Below are 17,836 nucleotides of genomic sequence, written 5' to 3'. Positions count from 1 at the left end.
TTATAGAGCAAGGACATGTGGCATACACAGCCAATCACACATGCCCTTGCTTGTGTGCAGCACTTTGCTGTGTGTGTGTGATTGACTAACAGCCAACTGTATGCACGGTTAGGAAAAAAAAACGCACACTATACACTGAATTTGGAAATTATTATTAACATTGCCCACATTGTGTAGTGTCCATGCGTATAATTCTGAAACGATTTGGCAGCACATGTGAATGTATTGTGACTGCAGAATTGATGCAGAATGTATGCGCGCTGGATGCTTGCTCTGCCATTCAGCTTGGCTCCATGCCCGCTGACAGCAGACACAGACAGTCGTGCGATGAGAACGAACTAGGATGAACGTCACCAGACTTTATTGTCATCCTGCGGCACTGTCTGTGTCGCAGCCTGATTTGTGGTCACCGGTGAAGGACGCACCGGTGACCCAAAATCCCCTGAGTGACTGAAGTGAGCCGCGATGCTGTCACTGCAGTTACCGGCCCCCATCATCCCTGCACACAACGGCCCCCATCATCCCTGCACACAACGGCCCCCATCATCCCCGCACACACGGCCTCCATCATCCCCGCACACACCAGCCTCCATCATCCACGCACACACCAGCCCCCATCATCCCCGCACACAACGCCCCTATCATGCCCACACACACTGGCCTCCATCTTCCCCAAACACAACGCCCTCGTCATCCCCGCACGCACCGGCCCCGTCATCCCTACACACACCGGCCTCCGTCATCCCCGCACACAACGCCCCCGTCATGCCCACACACACTGGCCTTCATCTTCCCCGAACATAATACTCCCGTCATCCCCGCACACACCGGCCCCGTCATCCCTACAAACACCGGCCTCCATCATCCCCGCACACAACGCCCTTATCATCCCCGCACACAACGCCCGCGTCATCTCCACACACACCGGCCTCCATCATCCCTGCATCATCCCCGCACACACCGGCCCCCAACATCCCCGCACACAATGGTCCCCATCATCCCCGCACACACCGGCCTCCATCATCCCCGCACACACCAGCCTCCATCATCCCTGCACACACCAGCCCCCATCATCCCCGCACACAACGCCCCCATCATGCCCACACACACTGGCCTCCATCTTCCCCAAACACAACGCCCCCGTCATCCCCGCACGCACCGGCCCCATCATCCCTACACACACTGGACTCCATCATCCCCGCACACAATGCCCCCATCATGCCCACACACACTGGCCTCCATCTTCCCCGAACACAACGCCCCCGTCATCCTCGCACACACTGGCCCTGTGATGCCTACACACACCGGCCTCCATCATCCCCGCACACAATGCCCCCATCATCCCTGCACACAATGCCCCCATCATCTATACACACACCGGCCTCCATCATCCCTGCTCACAACGCCCCCATCATTCCCGCACACACCGGCCCCCATCATCCCCGTACACACTGGCATCCATCATCCCCGCACACAATGCCCCCGTCATCCCCGCACACACCGGCCCCCATCATCCCCGCACACACCGACCCAGTCATCTCCGCACACACTGGCCCCGTCATCCTCACACACACCGGCCTCCATCATGCCCGCACACAACACCCCTGTCATCTCCACACACACCGGCCTCCATCATCCCTGCACACAACGCCCCCGTCATCCCCGCACACACTGGCCTCCATCATCCCCGCACACACCAGCCTCCATCATCCCTGTGTGTCGCCCTGGGCAAGCCAGGGGACACAGGTCACAACACCACCACACCCCACACTCCAGGTAGGAACATCACAGCTAACCTACAAATCCTTGTTGCCTTCCTCCAGGAGTCTGATGATGCACACCAGGGGGTGGGCCAGGCGGTTGGCTCCGCCCACCGAGGAGCTCACAACTCTGGAGGCGGGAAAACCAGGCAGATAGAGTTTGGAGGAGGAAGTGGAAGGAGTGGAAGAAAAGCCTAGGCAGGGCAAGTGTGAGGAGCTAAAGAGAGAGTAAACAAGCAGTGAAAGTAAGAAGTGGTAAAGGAGGAAAGCAAGTGAAGTGACAGTAAAGAAAGAAAGCCTGAAGGGTCCAGCTTTGTGGAGGGCCAGATCAGCAAGGTCAGCGACGGCGGTGACTGTCTGTAGGGGGACCGTTTGGAAGTTCCTGGAAGGACCCCGTTGGCTGTGTGCCCGGTGGTCTGGAGCAGTGTTCCGAAGGACAGTCAGCACCAGGGCAGGGGCCTCTCGGACCCCGGCAAGGCTAGGAGTCGCCAAATTTGCCAAATCCGTCAGTGAAGGGGATGTAGAACCCCCAACAACCAAGTCCCGATTGAAGGCAACAGCCCAACCCGAAGCCGAGAGACACCGCCACCGCCAAGGCACCAGTTTCTCAGGGCCAGCGCCTGCGGGCAAAGTGTAGAGCTCCTTCGGCCCAGATTGCAGTCTGGGAGCGGGTAACTGGAGGGAATCCACCGCTACCATCAGTTAAACATAGGTGCAAGGAAGAGGGACATCACCGTCACCTACCGGGAGTGCAGGTGCAGCCGTCTGTGGGACCGTCCTACCAGCCGTTTGGTTTACCGTACAAACTGTGTCCACGTCTCAGGCTGAGTGAGTACCACAGTGCCGCAAGGCACAGCGCTGCCCCCGCGTCCCTGCGCCCACCAGGCCCCGCACCTCCTTCTCCACCACCGGGCCCCGGGATCACCAACCCCTACCCACGGAGGGGCAACACAACACCTGGCTGCTCCGCATCACCATCCCCGGGATCCCCGAGTTGAGCAGCGGTGGTGAAATCACCACAACCGTGGGTGGCGTCACGAACTATAACAATCCCCCACACCCAACCACAAAATCCCCCCTTTCACTCACGGGCGAGGAGTGTCGCTCGAGAAAACCCCGGGATCCGGCCCACAGCTCGAGCCACCACTGAGCAGCTGCCGGACCCGAGCAGAAGGGGTGAGCGTAGTGTGCCGACACCCTCCTCCCCGCCCGCGACACCTGCACACACCAGCCCCCATCATCCCCGCACACAACACCCCCATCATGCCCACACACACTGGCCTCCATCTTCCCCAAACACAACGCCCCCGTCATCCCCGCACGCACCGGCCCCATCATCCCTACACACACCGGACTCCATCATCCCCGCACACAACGCCCCCGTCATGCCCACGCACACTGGCCTCTATCTTCCTCGAACACAACACCCCCGTCATCCTCGCACACACCGGCCCCGTCATCCCTACACACACCGGCCTCCATCATCCCCGCACACAACGCCGCCATCATCCCCGCACACAACGCCAGCGTCATCTCCACACACACCGGCCTCCATCATCCCTGCACACAACACCCCCATCATCCCCGCACACACCGGCCTCCATCATCCCCGCACACACTGGCCTCCATCATCCCTGCACACACCGGCCTCCATCATCCCCGCTCACAACGCCCCCGTCATTCCCGCACACACCGGCCCCCATCATCCCCGTACACACCGGCCTCCATCATCCCCGCAAACAATGCCCCCGTCATCCCCGCACACACCGGTTTCCGTCATCCCCGCACACAACGCCCCCATCATCCCCGCACACAACGGCAGCGTCATCTCCACACACACCGGCCTCCATCATCCCTGCACACAACACCCCCATCATCCCCGCACACACCGGCCTCCATCATCCCCGCACACACTGGCCTCCATCATCCCCGCACACACTGGCCTCCATCATCCCTGCACACACCGGCCTCCATCATCCCCGCTCACAACGCCCCCGTCATTCCCGCACACACCGGCCCCCATCATCCCCGTACACACCGGCCTCCATCATCCCCGCAAACAATGCCCCCGTCATCACCGCACACACCGGCCTCCGTCTTCCCCGCACACAACGCCCCCATCATACCCGCACACACTGGCCCCCATCATCCCCGCACACAATGCCCCCGTCATCCCCGCACACACCGGCCTCCATCATCCCCGCACACACTGACACTACCACCCCATCATCACCACACACACGCAGGCACTACTGCCCCCATCATCACCGCACACACCGGCCTCCATCATCCCCACACACACCGGCCTCCATCATCAATGCACATACCGGCCTCCATCATCCCCGCACACACCGGCCCCCATCATCCCCGCACACAACGCCCCCGTCATCCCTGCACACATCGGCCCCCATCATCCCCGCACACAATGCCCCCGTCATCCCCGCACACACCAGCCTCCATCATCAATGCACACACCAGCCTCCATCATCCCCGCACACCGGCCCCCATCATCCCCACACACAACGCCCCCGTCATCCCTGCACACATCGGCCTCCATCATTCCCGCACACAATGCCCCCGTCATCCCCGCACACACCAGCCTCCATCATCCATGAACACACCGGCCTCCATCATCTCCGCACACACTGACACTACCACCCCATCATCACCACACACACGCAGGCACTATTACCCCCATCTTCACCGCACACACCGGCCTCCATCATCCCCACACACACCGGCCTCCATCATCAATGCACACACCGGCCTCCATCATAACCGCACACACCGGCCCCCATCATCCCTTCACACACCGGCCTCCATCATGCCCGCAAACAATGCCCCCATCATCCCCGTACACACCGGCCTCCGTCATCCCCGCACACAATGCCCCCATCATCCCCGCACACACTGGCCCCCATCATCCCCGCACACAATGCCCCCGTCATCCCCGAACACACCAGCCTCCATCATACACGAACACACCGGCCTCCATCATCCTCGCACACACTGACACTACCACCCCATCATCACCACACACACGCAGGCACTACTGCCCCCATCATCACCGCACACACCGGCCTCCATCATTCTCACACACACCGGCCTCCATCATCAATGCACACACCGGCCTCCATCATCCCCGCACACACCGGCCCCCATCATCCCCGCACACAACGCCCCCGTCATCCCTGCACACATCGGCCCCCATCATCCCCGCACACAATGCCCCCGTCATCCCCGCACACACCAGCCTCCATCATCCACGAACACACCGGCCTCCATCATCCCCGCACACACTGACACTACCACCCCATCATCACCACACACATGCAGGCACTACTGCCCCCATCATCACCGCACACACCGGCCTCCATCATCCCCACACACACCGGCCTCCATCATCAATTCACACACCGGCCTCCATCATCCCCGCACACCGGCCCCCATCATCCCCGCACACAACGCCCCGTCATCCCTGCACACATCGGCCTCTATCATACCCGCACACAATGCCCCCGTCATCCCCGCACACACCAGCCTCCATCATCCATGAACACACCGGCCTCCATCATCCCCGCACACACTGACACTACCACCCCATCATCACCACACACACGCAGGCACTATTACCCCCATCATCACCGCACACACCGGCCTCCATCATCCCCACACACACCGGCCTCCATCATCAATGCACACACTGGCCTCCATCATCCCCGCACACACCGGCCCCCATCATCCCCGCAAACAACGCCCCCATCATCCCCGCACACACCGGCCTCCATCATAACCGCACACACCGGCCCCCATCATCCCTTCACACACCGGCCTCCATCATCCCCGCAAACAATGCCCCCATCATCCCCGTACACACCGGCCTCCGTCATCCCCGCACACAATGCCCCCATCATCCCCGCACACACTGGCCTCCATCATCCCCGCACATAATGCCCCCTTCATCCCCGAACACACCAGCCTCCTTCATCCACGAACACACCGGCCTCCATCATCCCCGCATACACTGACACTACCACCCCATCATCACCACACACACGCAGGCACTACTGCCCCCATCATCACCGCACACACCGGCCTCCATCATCCCCACACACACCGGCCTCCATCATCAATGCACACACCGGCCTCCATCATCCCCGAACACACCGGTCCCCATCATCCCCGCAAACAATGCCCCCATCATCCCCACACACACCGGCCTCCATCATAACCGCACACACCGGCCCCCATCATCCCTTCACACACCGGCCTCCATCATGCCCGCAAACAATGCCCCCATCATCCCCGTACACACCGGCCTCCGTCATCCCCGCACACAATGTCCCCATCATCCCCGCACACACTGGCCCCCATCATCCCCGCACACAATGCCCCCGTCATCCCCGAACACACCAGCCTCCATCATCCACGAACACACCGGCCTCCATCATCCTCGCACACACTGACACTACCACCCCATCATCACCACACACACGCAGGCACTACTGCCCCCATCATCACCGCACACACCGGCCTCCATCATTCTCACACACACCGGGCGGCCTCCATCATCAATGCACACACCGGCCTCCATCATCCCCGCACACACCGGCCCCCATCATCCCCGCACACAACGCCCCCGTCATCCCTGCACACATCGGCCCCCATCATCCCCGCACACAATGCCCCCGTCATCCCCGCACACACCAGCCTCCATCATCCACGAACACACCGGCCTCCATCATCCCCGCACACACTGACACTACCACCCCATCATCACCACACACATGCAGGCACTACTGCCCCCATCATCCCCACACACACCGGCCTCCATCATCAATTCACACACCGGCCTCCATCATCCCCGCACACCGGCCCCCATCATTCCCGCACACAACAACCCCGTCATCCCTGCACACATCGGCCTCTATCATACCCGCACACAATGCCCCCGTCATCCCCGCACACACCAGCCTCCATCATCCATGAACACACCGGCCTCCATCATCCCCGCACACACTGACACTACCACCCCATCATCACCACACACACGCAGGCACTATTACCCCCATCATCACCGCACACACCGGCCTCCATCATCCCCACACACACCGGCCTCCATCATCAATGCACACACTGGCCTCCATCATCCCCGCACACACTGGCCCCCATCATCCCCGCAAACAACGCCCCCATCATCCCCGCACACACCGGCCTCCATCATAACCGCACACACCGGCCCCCATCATCCCTTCACACACCGGCCTCCATCATCCCTGCAAACAATGCCCCCATCATCCCCGTACACACCGGCCTCCGTCATCCCCGCACACAATGCCCCCATCATCCCCGCACACACTGGCCTCCATCATCCCCGCACATAATGCCCCCGTCATCCCCGAACACACCAGCCTCCATCATCCACGAACACACCGGCCTCCATCATCCCCGCATACACTGACACTACCACCCCATCATCACCACACACACGCAGGCACTACTGCCCCCATCATCACCGCACACACCGGCCTCCATCATCCCCACACACACCGGCCTCCATCATCAATACACACACCGGCCTCCATCATCCCCGCACACACCGGCCCCCATCATCCCCACAAACAACGCCCCCATGATCCCCGCACACATCGGCCTCCATCATAACCGCACACACCGGCCCCATCATCCCTTCACACACCGGCCCCCATCATCCCCACACACACTGGCCCCCATCATCCCCGCACACAATGCCTCCGTCATCTCTGCACACATCGGTCTCCATCATCCCCGCACACAACGCCCCTGTCATCCCCACACACACCGGCCTCCATCATCCCCGCACACACCGGCCTCCATCATCCCCGCACACACCGGCCTCCATCATCCACGCACACACTGGACCCATCATCCCTGCACACAATGCCCCCATCATCCCCCCACACACCGTCCTCCATCATCCCCGCACACACCGGCCCCCATCATCACCGCTCACACCGGCCCCCATCATCCCCACAAACACCTGCCTCCATCATCCTCGCGCACACCGGCCTCCATCATCCCTGCACACAACACCCCCGTCATCCCCGCCCACACCGGCCTCCATCATCCTTGCACACACCGGCCTCCATCATCCCCGCACACACCGGCCTCCATCATCCCCGCACACACAACAACACTACCACCCCCATCATCACCGCTGAAATGCAGGCACTACCTCACCCATCATCACTGCACACATGCAGGCACTACTGCCCCGTCATCCCCACACACACTGGCCTTCATCATCCCTACACACACTGGCCTCCATCATCCTCGCACACACTGACCACCATAATCCCCGTACACAACGCACCTGTCATCCCCGCACACACCGGCCTCCATCATCCCCGCACACAATACCTCCATCATCCCCGCACACACCGGCCCCCATCATCCTCGCACACAACACCCTCGTCATCCCTGCACACAACGGCCTCCATCATCCCCGCACACACCGCCCCCCATTATCCCCACACACACTTGCCTCCATCATCCCCGCACACAATAGTCTCCATCATCCCCGCACACACCGGCCTCCATCATACCCGCACACACCAGCCCTGTCATCCCCGCACACACCGGCCCCCGTTATCCCCACACAAACCGGCCCTCGTCATCCCCCATACTTCGGCCTCCATCATCCCTGCACACACCGGCCTCCATCATCCCCGCACACACCGGCCCCCGTCATCCCTGCACACATCGGCACTACCTGAGTGAAGTCTCCGGTGACAGCATGGCTCACTTCAGTTGCTGCATGGAGCTGACACAAAGCGGTCGTGTTATACGGCACTCCCTGTCAGCTGCATGTAGCAGAGCTGAAAGCATCCTGTGGATTACTTCGGACCTGGAGGGGCATTTGGGGATTAATAAAGTGGTAAATAAGGGTTTTTTTTGTCTTTTATTCCAAATAAAGGCTTTTTCGTTGTGTGTGTTTATTTACTTTCACTACAGATTAATCATGGAAGGTATCTCGGGGAGACGCCTGCCATGATTAACCTAGGAGGAATAAAAAATGGATAGAGAAGTCGCGTTTTAAAGGCATGTCCGCCTTCTTCATCAGGACAAGAAAAAAACAGCATGATTTTTTCTTGTCCTGATGAAGAAGGCGGATATGCCTTTGAAACGCGTTGACTTGTCCTAAATAAAATAAAGAAAAGAATCCATCACATCGTCTGGCTTCATGGTTTTAGCGCAGTATTGAACCCGACTTCTCTATCCATTTTTTATTCCTCCATTGCATTATCGGGGCTGCTGCTTGACCAATTTCCATATTCTATTTTTGCCTCCATAGGAGTTGTGCCTGGCACAACTTCCACAGGTGAGCACCTGCTCTATTTTCCAAGCCTGCATTGTTTATCAGATAAGACCCTATGTGCGCTTTTCTTTCCACAGCTTTATGATTAACCTAGGGGCATTGAAAACAATGGGAGGCAAACACAAACATATAAAAACACATTATACATGCACACATACAGTTAATAAACATTGCCATAACACTTACAGGTCCCCGCGACGCGCACTGCACTCTGTCTCCCGCCACTTTTCCTTCCGATAATCGCTGCGTCCTTCCGGTAACCAGCACTGATGATAGGACCTATTGTGATGTCAAAATAGCATGTGACCAGTCACATGTCTATTATCTCATTGGCTACAGACTGGTCACATGGCTAGACATCATTGCTAAGTCCTGTCACTGCATCTCTCCGGTACTCGGTGATCGTTCCAGCATGTCCGTGTACCGGCGAAATGCTCTAGCACATGGTCGACTCCCCGTTCCTGCATGTGTGCGCTCTTTACAGAGTCAGCCCACATGCAGGGACTAGCTGTCACAGCCGGTAAATAGTGGCATCGGGAATCCCCGTTGCTATGGTAACCCATCTGTCAGCGGTGACGTCACCGCTTACAGCACGCAGCCTCTGCTCACTCTCACTGAGTGATTAGACTGCACGGGAAGCAGCAGCGTCTTCCTCCCATGCAGTGCTGTCTGATTTAGTAGAGCTGCATGGGTTGAAGGAGAAAGAAGACAGAAGGGCAGGATCATGGAGGGATGAGAGTGAGTAATAAACATGGAGTCTCTAATGTGTCTGTGTATTTATTTCTATTAAAATATTTTTTCTCTCTATGGTGTCTTTTTTTTAACCCTTTATTGGAGATTCTTAATGGCTAGTATTAACGCATTATTACCCAGCAAGCCACTCGGCTTCAGGGCTGCTGGAAGAGTTGGATACAGCGCCAGATGATGGCGCTTCTGTGAAAGCGCCATTTTCTGGGGTGGCTGCGGACTGCAATTCGCAGCAGAGGCGCCCAGAAAGCTCGGGCCAACCTGTGCTGCGGATTGCAATCCCCAGCTGCCTAGTTGTACCTGGCTGGACACAAAAATGGGGCGAAGCCTATGTCGATTTTTTTTTAATTATTTCATGAAATTCATGAAATAATTTAAAAAAGGGCTTCCCTATTTTTTAGTTCCCCGGGTAGTTCAGCCGGGTACAAATAGGCAGCTGGGGATTGGGGGCAGCCGTACCTGCCTGCTGTACCTGGCTAGCATACAAAAATATGGCAAAGCCCACGTCAGTTTTTTGGTGGGCAAAAAACTCCTGCATACAGTCCTGGATGGAGTATGCTGAGCCTTGTAGTTCTGCAGCTGCTGTCTGCTCTCCTGCATACACTAGTGAATGGAGCAGGCTGAGCCTTGTCGTTCTGCAGCTGCTGTCTGCTCTCCTGCATACACTAGTGAATAGAGCATGCTGAGCCTTGTAGTTCTACAGCTACTGTCTGCTCTCCTCCTATCATCTGATTGGTTTGATAGCATCAGCTGATAGTTTAGCTGGCCGGGCGGTAAAAAGCCGGCCTCACCGCTTGACTTATAGTGTCAGCTGATTCCGTTAGGTGACGAGAGAGAGAGCTAGAGAGAGAGAGAGAGAGAGAGAGAGACTCATTCCGTGAAGCGGCTCATAGATGATGTCCGGCAACTCCCCTCTGTGCATAATTAAAATAACAAATATTTTATAATTAATTATAAATAAAGAATAATAATTAATTAATTTAAAATAAAAAAAAATCTTTACTGACACAGCCGGGACTTGAACTCGTAAAGTTATGCTTCTTAAGCGAGTGCTCTATCCATTCAGACACTGGCTCCAAGGAGGAACATAGGCAGATTTTGTTATCTTGAGGTCTGCAAAGCAGACTGAAGTCTAAGGTGACAGCACGATTCTCTTCATGTACTACGTAGAGAGGACACAGAGCACTCCTGTTCTATAGCAGAGCTGACAGTGTCGTGTGGATTACTTCGGACCTGGAGGGGTATTTGAGGATTTTAATAAAATGGTGAAAGAGGATTTTTTTTGTCTTTTATTCCAAATAAAGGATTTTTGTGTGTTTCTTTACTTTCACTTAAAGTTTAATCACGGAAGGTATGTCAGAGAGACGCCTGGCATGATTAACCACGTTATTACCTCAATTGCCACCGCACCAGGGCAATTTGAGATGAGCTGGGTGGAGTCCGGGATTGCCACATCTAATGGATGAGGCAATTCCGGGCGGCTGCTGGGTGATATTGTTAGGGTGGTGGGCTCCCGATAACGCGGTGCTCTCCATCCTGATGACAATACCAGCCTCCAGCCGTGTTGCTATATCCTGGCTGGTATCAAATATGGGGGTAACTATATATATATATTTTTTTATTATTTATTTATTTATTTTACTGCACGATATAGACCCGCCCGCTGGCGGCTGTGATTGGTTGCAGTGAGACAGCTCTCACTCATCGTGGGGGCGTGTCTGACTGCAACCAATCATGGGCACCGGTGTGCGGGGAAAGCATGGAATAACTGATTGAATAATGAAGCGGCAGCCATTTTCAAAAGAGGAAAAGATGTCGCAGATTTGTGGCAGCCATGCAGCGAGACGCCTGTGATCGGTGAGTAGGAAAGAGAGAGGGATTGTGCTGGGGACGCAGGACGCATGCAGACAGCAACGTGTGCACATAGCCTTACTGTGAAAAGTCACGTTTTTAATGCTCGAACCATTCTCGAACGTAAATCGAACTTGAAATTGGCGAACCTCGAGCCTTGAACATCGCTCATCTCTAATAACGATACCTGGGTATCCAAACAGTTGAAGCATTTATAGGTTGCACTTGCTTTAGTGTTGTTTAGTGTTGGTAAGTTGTAAGGTGGTGTGTTAATTCCAGAGACCCTCACTTAGTTACACCCATTGAATTTACACCCTGTTTGCTGAAGTGTTAGGATCTCCGGAGTTAATACCCCGACCACGGCGTGTAGCCTGTCTATGTATGATAAGTATAGCAGTGACTAGGGAGACATTTTAAGCATATTTTATCTTGAGCCTCTCCCCTATCCCATCCAGAAAATACTGTTTTTTTTTACATTTCTGCCTTGACCTCAGTCTGTGACTCGTTGGATCTCATTTGGATCTCTGGTCATTACATTGGGTGTAATATATCCTAAAAATTTCCACCATATCAGCTTGATACTTGGTATCAGAGCCATCTGTGATTTTAATTAGTGTAATGTATGAGGTAGTTTTAAGCGGGTGAAGAAGTCAGGAGAGTAGGCTTCCACATTTATCAGCATGGCATTTCTCATCTAGAAGTGCTCTCAAGTCTTCTTTATCTTTGGTTTGATAAGCCAATGTGGAAGGAAGCAGAGTTTGTTTATGCCGAGTCACTGGTGTATAAAGGTGGCTTTACACACTGCAACTTCGCAAACGACATCGCTGTAACGTCACCGGTTTTGTGACGTAATAGCGACCTCCCCAGCGACATTGCAGTGTGTGAAACACATCAGCGACCTGCTGTGAAGTTGCTGATCGCAACAAATTGTTCAGGACCATTCTTTGGTCCTTTGTTTCCCGCTGTGCAGCATGATCGCTAGAAAGTCTCAGTGTGTAAAGGGGACTTAAATGTGCAGGCAGCAGGAGCCCGCTTCTGCGGACGCTGGTAACCACGGTAAACATCGGGTAACCAAGAAGCCCTGTCCTTGGTTACCCGATATTTACCTTCGTTACCAGCCTCCGCCGCTCTCACTGTCAGTGCTGGCTCCTGCCCCTTGCACGTGTAGCAGAGTACACATCGGGTAATTAACCCCATGTGTGCTGTAACTAGGAGAGCAGGGAGCCAGCGCTAAGCAGTGTGCGCTGCTCCCTGCTCTCTGCACGTGTAGCTACAGCACACATCGGGTAATTAACCCGATGTGTACTGTAGCTAGGAGAGCAGGGAGCCAGCGCTAAGCAGTGTGCGCAGCTCCTGTTTTGTGCACATGTAGCTGCAGCACACATCGGGTAATTAACCCAATGCGTACTGTAGCTAGGAGAGCAGGGAGCCAGCGCTAAGCAGTGTGCGCTGCTCCCTGCTCTCTGCACGTGTAGCTGCGTGCGCTGGTAACCAAGGTAAATATCGGGTTGGTTACCCGATATTTACCTTTGTTACCAAGCGCAGCATCGCTTCAGTGCGTCGCTGCTGGCTGGGGGCTGGTCACTGGTTGCTGGTGACAGCTCACCAGCAACCCGTGTAGCGATGCTCCAGCGATCCCTGCCAGGTCAGGTTGCTGGTGGGATCGCTGAAGCGTCTGACTGTGTGATCTCTCACCAGCAACCTCCTAGCAACTTACCAGCAATCCCTATCAGGTTGTATCGTTGTTGGGATCGCTGGTAAGTTGTTTAGTGTGACGGTACCTTAAGTCTACAGCAGGAAAAGAGGGATGGTACTCAGCACCAATTCTGTATGATAAAACTTGGAATCTTTATTTAAAAAATTAAAACGATCACAGGTCATCCAGAAAAAACGCCATGCGGCTTGACGCGTTTCGGACGGAAAGGGGGGATTAAAACCAGTCCTTAATCATAAGCCATGTTATATATGAGGTATGAGGTATATATAGCACTTCATGAATAGAAAAAACAAATCAGGAAACGGGAAGGGTGTTCCCTCAAAAGATGCAAATGAGGAGAGCAAAGAAAAAAAAAACAAAGGGTATGATCCCATTAACCCCTGCAGTAACATATGATATAGTGGGGGAGAATATAGCAGATGGGAAGTATGTGAGCATGAGATAAATGCATAGGTGTTGAAAATAAATAATAAATATATAGTTGTTGAAAGTAGAGGTCAAGATATTACGCATGTTATAAGCTATGAATAGTTAAAATAAAACATGTTTATGATGAGTATTCATTCCGTGACACTATGGATAATCATTATATTGTGTCATATTAATGTATGTCCAATATAATCGTCATTATATATTGGTACTCAAGGATGTTATATAAATTAATTGCTATTAAACTATTTATTATTTTTTGTTTTTTTATATATTATTCATATTCTTATGTTATTTATTTTTATTTTAATTTTATTTATATTTATATTAATAGAGTTTTTTATTATTTATATCTATTTATTGATTATTATTTTTTATTTTTTATGTATTTCATATGTGTCGTAATTATTTATCCTTCATCATTTGTTCTCTATTTGTGAGATTATTGTGTACGTAATAGAAGGAAGAAGGGGGGGGGCATATGGTACGTTAGGTTTCATCATTTATCTGTATAATAATTCTACCAATATGCAGGCTCAAAAAATTCCTTGTGAGGAATTGGGATAAATGAAAAAACTGTGTGGGTGGGTAGTGACACATAATCAGAGTCGACCCAATGTATGGTTAACAAAAAATGAAGGGTAATGAGTAGTCATTAATTAATCCCCTATTTATTTGTTTATTCATGGTTATTATGCTAGCTGGTCTATATATATTGAAATGTTACAGGGAAAAAAAAGGGGGGATGGGGGGGAGGGAAAGGAAAAAATGAATGAAAGAATGAAAAAATGAGAAGAAATGTGGGACACACGCATGTGCGAACGTGCATGCATGAGAAATTATCACGAGTCTGCAAAATAACAGTATTGTCATGAGCATACATGCATGTATGCAGATGCGTGAAAGGGGAAAACAAGCATGATCAAACGGTAATGTACATGTCGGAAAATCACATAATATAACGTAAGTCCGAATGGTAATTGAGTCCCTTAGGGTGCCTGGAATCCAGGTGTAATATCCACTTGGCTTTGGTGTGGAGGAGGTCACGGAACCAATCCCCACCTCTCGGTGGTCTCTTCACCTGTTCAATACCCACAACATTCAATGCGGTAAAATCCCCGTTGTGGAAATCAAGAAAATGCTTGGTAAGATGGATTTTCTACTTTTTGGAGGATCCAAGGACAAGGAAGAAGAAGGAATACTAATGTGTTCTGATATCCTCCTCCTATGAGGTCTGGAGGTGCAGCCAATATAGTCCTTTAAACATATGTCACAAGAAGCTTTGTAAATGACATATGTTGTTGAACAATTTATGAACGTTGGAATTTTATGAAAACTATCTCCAACATGAAAAGAATGCGTTTTTTTCATAAACTTGCAAAGTCCACAACGGGGTAGAGCACATTTGTGAGAGCCTCTTACACTAAGCCAGGTTCCAGTATTAGTTTTGGATGTGCATAGGCTGGGAGATACAATGTTGCCTATTGTTCTTGCCTTTCTAGCCACCACATTGACACCTTTAGACAGTATATGGGCAAGCTCAGTATCCTGGCAGAGAAGAGGAACTTTTTTTACGCTATATTCCTCTTCTCTGCCAGGATACTGAGCTTGCCCATATACTGTCTAAGGCCCCTTTCACATGTCAGTGATTCTGGGACGTTTGTGCTTTTTTTTAAACGTACTAGAATCACTGACATACGCAGATCCATTCTAATGAATGGGTCTGCTCACACGTCAGTGATTTGTCACTACACGTGTCTCCATGCAGCGTACCCGCGTGTGCATGATTGCTGCACGGAGACATGTCCATTTTTTTCTGGCATCACTGATGTTCCACGGACCACGCAGTGGTGTGGTCCGTGAAACACGTGCCAGAAAAAAACGTGCTTTTAAAATAAAAAACATTTTAACTCACCCGGCATCCAGCGATGTCCTCTGCAGCCCGTCCTCCCTGCTGCTTCTAAGCCGGCTGATTACTGTCGCGCATATTCATTATGCGCGACACAGCCGACCCGGAAGCAGCTGCTGCAGGGGTCAGCGCAGGCCGGATGCTGCGTCGTGGGAGCGATCAGCACCATGGACAACGGGAGCGGGCGCAGGTGAGTGAATCTCTAAGTGCATTCACGGGCCACGGAGAACGGACCCCGGATTGCACTTAGACAACCCACGTGTGCCGTGATTTTCGGCACACGCAGGGACATGTGCGTGTTTTACACGCCAGTGAAAAACGTCTGTGTTTTTCACTGACGTGTGAAACGGGCCTAAAGGTGTCAATGTGGTGGCTAGAAAGGCAAGAACAATAGGCAACATTGTATCTCCCAGCCTATTCACATCCAAAACTAATACTGGAACCTGGCTTAGTGTAAGAGGCTCTCACAAATGTGCTCTACCCCGTTGTGGACTTTGCAAGTTTATGAAAAAAACGCATTCTTTTCATGTTGGAGATAGTCTTCATAAAATTCCAACGTTCATAAACAACATATGTCATTTACAAAGCTTCTTGGGACATATGTTTAAAGGACTATATTGGCTGCACCTCCAGACCTCTTAGGAGGAGGATATCAGAACACATTAGTATTCCTTCTTCTTCTTCGTCCTTGGATCCTCCAAAAAGTAGAAAATCCATCTCTGGACTTACCAAGCATTTTCTTGATTTCCACAACGGGGATTTTACCGCATTGAATGTTGTGGGTATTGAACAGGTGAAGAGACCACCAAGAGGAGGGGATTGGTTCCGTGACCTCCTCCACACCGAAGCCAAGTGGATATTACGCCTGGATTCCAGGCACCCTAAGGGACTCAATTACCGTTCGGACTGACGTTATATTATGTGATTTTACGACATGTACATTACCGTTTGATCATGCTTGTTTTCCCCTTTCACGCATCTGCATACATGCATGCATGCTCATGACAATACTGTTATTTTGCAGACTCGTGATAATTTCTCATGCATGCACGTTCGCACATGCGTGTGTCCCACATTTCTTCTCATTTTTTCATTCTTTCATTCATTTTTTCCTTTCCCTCCCCCCCATCCCTCCCTTTTTTTTTTTTCCCCGTAACATTTCAATATATATAGACCAGCTAGCATAATAACCATGAATAAACAAATAAATAGGGGATTAATTAATGACTACTCATTACCCTTCATTTTTTGTTAACCATACATTGGGTCGACTCTGATTATGTGTCACTACCCACCCACACAGTTTTTTCATTTATCCCAATTCCTCACAAGGAATTTTTTGAGCCTGCATATTGGTAGAATTATTATACAGATAAATGATGAAACCTAACGTACCATATGCCCCCCCCCTTCTTCCTTCTATTACATACACAATAATCTCACAAATAGAGAACAAATGATGAAGGATAAATAAATACGACACATATGAAATACATAAAAAATAAAAAATAATAATCAATAAATATATATAAATAATGAAAAACTCTATTAATATAAATATAAATAAAATTAAAATAAAAATAAATAACATAAGAATATGAATAATATATAAAAAAACAAAAAATAATAAATAGTTTAATAGCAATTAATTTATATAACATCCTTGAGTATCAATATATATGACGATTATATTGGACATACATTAATATGACACAATATAATGATTATCCATGGTGTCACGGAATGAATACTCATCATAAACATGTTTTATTTTAACTATTCATAGCTTATAACATGCGTAATATCTTGACCTCTACTTTCAACAACTATATATTTATTATTTATTTTCAACACCTATGCATTTATCTCATGCTCACATACTTCCCATCTGCTATATTCTACCCCACTATATCATATGTTACTGCAGGGGTTAATGGGATCATACCCTTTTTTTTTTTCTTTGCTCTCCTCATTTGCATCTTTTGAGGGAACACCCTTCCCGTTTCCTGATTTGTTTTTTCTATTCATGAAATGCTATACATACCTCTTGCCTCATATATAACATG

The sequence above is a fragment of the Anomaloglossus baeobatrachus genome, chromosome 6 (assembly GCF_048569485.1).
Source record: "Anomaloglossus baeobatrachus isolate aAnoBae1 chromosome 6, aAnoBae1.hap1, whole genome shotgun sequence".
NCBI lineage: Eukaryota > Metazoa > Chordata > Amphibia > Anura > Aromobatidae > Anomaloglossus > Anomaloglossus baeobatrachus.
The sequence above is the reverse complement of the archived record's forward strand: the minus strand, read 5'-3'. Positions refer to the sequence as shown.